A 5,000-nucleotide genomic window follows, 5' to 3' on the forward strand; every position below is an offset into this window, starting at 1 on the left:
TGTAAGGCATGTGCACGAGTAGGAAGAGAGGAAAGTAATTGGTTCTCAGTGAATGTAAGTTTGTAGCAGGGGTGCGTGATGTCTCTATAATTGTTTAATTTGTTTATGGATGGGGCTGTTAAGGAGGTAAATGCAAGAGTTTTGGAGAAAAGGGCAAGTATGCTGTCTGTTGTGGATGAGAGGGCTTGGAAAGTGAATCAGCTGTTGTTCGCTGATGATACAGAGCTGGTGGCTGATTCGGGTGAGAAACTACAGAAGCTGGTGACTGAGTTTGGCAAAGTGTGTGAAAGAAGAAAGCTTAGAGTAAATGTGAATAAGATCAAGGTTATTAGGTTCAGTAGGGTTGATGGACAAGTAAATTGGGATCTAAGTTTGAATGGTAAAAAAGAGCTGGAGGAAGTGAAGCGTTTTAGATATCTGAGAGTTAATTTGTCAGCGGATGGACCCATGGAAGCGGAAGTGAGTCACAGGGTGGGGGAGGGGGCGAAGGTTCTCGGAGCATTGAAGAATGTGTGGAAGACTAGAACGTTATCTCGGAAAGCAAAAATGGGTATGTTTGAAGGAATAATGGTTCCAACAATGTTATATGGTTGTGAGGCATGGGCGATAGATAGGGTTGTGCGGAGGAGGGTAGATGTGTTGGAAATGAGATGTTTGAGGACAATATGTGGTGTGAGGAGATTTGATCGAATAAGTAATGAAAAGTAAGAGAGATGTGTGATAGCAAAAAGAATGTGGTTGAGAGAGCAGAAGAGGGTGTGTTGAAATGGTTTGGTCACATGGAGAAAATGAGTGAGGAAAGATTGTCAAAGAGGATATATGTGTCAGAGGTGGAGAGAACCAGGAGAAGTGGGTAACCAAATTTGAGGTGGAAGGATGGAGTGAAAAAGATTTTGAGCGATCGGGGCCTGAACATACAGGAGGGTGAAAGGCGTACAAGGAATAGAGTGAATTGGAACGATGTGGTATACCGGGGCCGACGCGCTGTCAATGGATTGAACCAGGGCATGTGAAGCGTCTGGGTTAAACCATGAAATGTTTTGTTGGGCCTGGATGTGGAAAGGGAGCTGTGGTTTCGGTGCATTACACACGACAGCTAGAGACTGAGTGTGAACGAATGTGGCCTTTGTCGTCTTCTCCCAGTTTCGCCTCGCGCGCACGCGAGGGTAGGGGGGTTGCCATTTCGTGTGTGATGGGGTGGCGGTGAGAATGGATGAAGGCAGCATGTATGAATATGAACATGTGTATATACGTATATTTCTGTGTATGTATATGTATGTATTTGTGCATGTGTGGGCGTTTACGTATATATACGTGTATGTTGGTGTGGGGGGGCCATTCTTTCGTCTGTTTCCTTGCGCTACTTCGCTAATGCGGGAGACAACGACAAAGTATAAAGTAAAGTATATATATATATATATATATATATATATATATATATATATATATATATATATATATATATATACATACATATATCTCAAAGGTGTACATATGTGTTCACTTTAGATGTGGCAGTGTTAAAACCAATAAGAACTAATGCTAAAATCAGGATCTGTAGCCAAGAAGTACGTATTGTGTCATCAACATGACATTAACTTGTATCTAAACTTAGTACAAAAGTTCATTTTAAACTTTGATGTATAACTTGCTTAAAAAATTCTCGGCATCATCAGTCGACAAGACACAGTTGACCGAGAGAGTCCTAGCCGATCATCCGTTTTCGTAGGATAATGTCGAGCTTCCTGTGTTCCGTATCACCTTGAAGTTTCTTCTACCTATTATGTTTAAGGGAAAATATATGTTTTCTTCAAGTTCACTGCGATCCATATTTTATCACAAGAAACTGTTTGGTTATCTAGGCTCTTGGCTGATATCCAGCTCGAGAAAGATTCTCGGACCACATACTCTGTATATGAACCACGATTCACATACACTCTATGTGAACCATGATTCACTTACACTCTATATGAACCGTGATTCACGTACACTGTATATGAACCACTATTCACGTACACTCTGTAAGAACCACGATTCACTTACACTGTATATGAACCATGATTCACATACCCTGTATATGAACCATGATTCACATACTCTGTATGTGAACCATGATTCACGTACACTGTATATGAACCATGAATCACGTACACTGTATATGAACCACGATTCATGTACACTGTATATGAACCATGATTTACGTATATTGAATATGAACTATGATTCACGTACACTGTATATGAACCATAATTCACGTATACTGTATATGAACCACGATTCACATACTCTGTATACGAACCACGATTCACATACACTGTATATGAACCATGATTCACATACACTGTATATGAACCATGATTCACATACACTGTATACGAACCATGATTCACATGCACTGTATATGAACTATGATTTACATACACTACATATGAACCATGATTCACATACACTGTGTATGAACCATGATTCACATACACTGTATATGAACCATGATTCACATACACTATATATGAACCATGATTCACATATACTGTATATGAAACATGATTCACAAACACTGTATATGAAGTATGATTCACATACACTACATATGAACCATGATTCACATACACTGTGTATGAACCATGAATCACATACACAGTATATGAACCATGATTCACATACAATGTATATGAACCATGATTCACATACACTCTATATGAACCATGATTCACATACACTGTATATTAACCATGATTCACATACACTCTGTATGAACCATGATTCACGTACACTGTATATGAACCATGATTCCCATATACTGTATATGAACCATGATTCACATACACTGTATATGAAACATAATTGAAATACTCTTATATGAACCATGATTCACGTACACTATGTGAACCATGATTTACATACACTGTATATGAACAATGATTCAGTGAATGAATCATCTTTATTTCATTACTGCTAATACTACACTTCGTTTGATCTTAAATGATTTGAACCTACTGTGGTATACGGGTGTGTGGGGAGTACTGACACAGTAAACTCCTGACGAAGGACCAGTGATTTTCCTGCTGTGAAGAATAAGGTGTCGACACATGACGTGATAGGCCGACGCAAACATTGTAAACTGATGATCATTCTGACATGCTGTAAGCTGAGCCGGCTGAGGAAGATGGGGTATGTGATCCTAGATGATTGAAGATATGCTGAGAACACGTCACACGAGTATGCTGTGGTATGCTGTAATATGATTTTGTAAAGTACTAGCAGTGTTACGAAATACGAGTAGTATTACGAAGAATTACTCATTTCACGAAATACTAGCAATGATAGTAATAGCTTTATGAACCACAAGCAAGTATGGCAACAACTGTAAGAAATATAATCTAATATGGTAATAGATTTACGAAATGCTCGCATGTGTGAGATGCTTCACGAATCATTAACAGATTCGTTAACAGTTTTACGAAATAATTGTAAATATTTACAAAGCTTAGCGATAGACTCCAATATGGTGATGTCTTTACAAAGTGGTATCAAATATGGAAAGCGCTTTACGAAACACTGGAGAACATGGTGACCTATTAACGAAATGCTATCTGGTCTGGTTATAGCTTTACGAAATACTAGCAAGTATGGTGATAATAGCCTTATGAAATACTAATTATGGTGATAACAACGTTACAAAATACCAACAATTATGTAATACCAGCAACCATGGTGATAATACTTTTACGAAATACTAACCAGTATGGTAATGATAGCTTACGAAATACTAATATGTATGGTAGAAATAGCTTTATGAAATACTAGCAAGTATGGTAAAAGCTTCAGGAAAACTAGGACGTGTGATCGCATTCTACCAAGTACCATCATATGTGGTAATAACTTTATGATAGCCATATCATCATGAGGTAATTCACAACTGTCTCCACCTGGCTAGTAATTAGCTATTCCCAAATTCTGCTGTATTAACCGACCTTTGTGATGATGGCCAGTGCTGGCTTCGGGATTCCTAGGTTCGAAGCTTCACTCACTGGTAAAGGAAGCTCAGTCTTCTATGCTTGCATGTGCTTGTTCTCTAGTATAAGGAGCAGCTGCAAGGTTCACTTGTGATGTTTGAACACATGTGATTTTTATATCAGTTCACCCACCAAGGTTTCAGCAGTGGGAATCAACCAGCAGAGCAGATATGCTAAGGTTCCGGTAGTTGAACTCAGTCACTGGGGTTCAGTCAGTGAGGTTAGGCTAATGGATTGCAATAACAGAGATTTAAGCAACTTGGGTCATTAGCTGATGTTCCTCTTTTTGGGGAACAGTCACAGAGTTCAGTCGGCGGGGTTCAGCTGACAATGTTCATTTAATGAAGTTCAGTGGCAATGGTCTATTCAGCTTCGTTCAGTCACCCTGGCTCAGTCACCTGAGTGTAATCAGTAATTTGGTCGGTGGAGAGCGATTGCTAAGGCTCTGTCAGTCTTAAGTCATCTTATCAGTATTATACTCTACATATTTCCGTACATATATATATACATATGTACCTACATATATCTGCGTTCCTTCACTTTTGAGTCACTCTGTGCAACCATTTCCGATCTTCTGGGAAACACATAAATACACAACTCCTCAAACTTTGTTGTTTATGATGTTCAGAACTTCCCTACACTTATGTATTGCCGGCAGGATATCATGACGGCAGTATATCATGACGGCAATATATCACGACGGCAGTATATCACGACGGCAATATTACCACACGAGGAAAACAATAGGTCAAGAGCTATGAAACCGTTTCAGGTGCGGGTCACAATCATCACTAGTTCGCCCTACAGTTGAGGTAATTAGACGGTGCCACGGAGGGGAGTCGTGTCACACGGGTGTACTGTAAGGAGTCATGTCACACGTACGGACACAGGCGCGCGAGAGCGACATAGAGAGAGGTGGCCAGACTTGACCTGCTGCGTCAGGTAGCCACGACCAACTTGCTTCGCTCGGCAGCTGACTCCCGG

The 5,000-nt window shown here is 39.9% G+C and overlaps 1 protein-coding gene across 1 annotated transcript in view; it reads right to left on the reverse strand.

The window, feature by feature from the left end:
• The window catches only part of LOC139763339 (substance-K receptor-like), a 571,743-nt gene extending 566,788 nt beyond the window's left edge, over window positions 1-4,955 (reverse strand). Inside the window, exon 1 of the mRNA XM_071689360.1 lies at window positions 3,975-4,955. The gene's annotated coding sequence lies outside the window, so the exon portion shown is untranslated. The remainder of the gene's footprint in view (window positions 1-3,974) is intronic.
• Window positions 4,956-5,000: the final 45 nt, after the last annotated feature.

The sequence above is a fragment of the Panulirus ornatus genome, chromosome 46 (genome assembly GCF_036320965.1).
Source record: "Panulirus ornatus isolate Po-2019 chromosome 46, ASM3632096v1, whole genome shotgun sequence".
Lineage (NCBI taxonomy): Eukaryota > Metazoa > Arthropoda > Malacostraca > Decapoda > Palinuridae > Panulirus > Panulirus ornatus.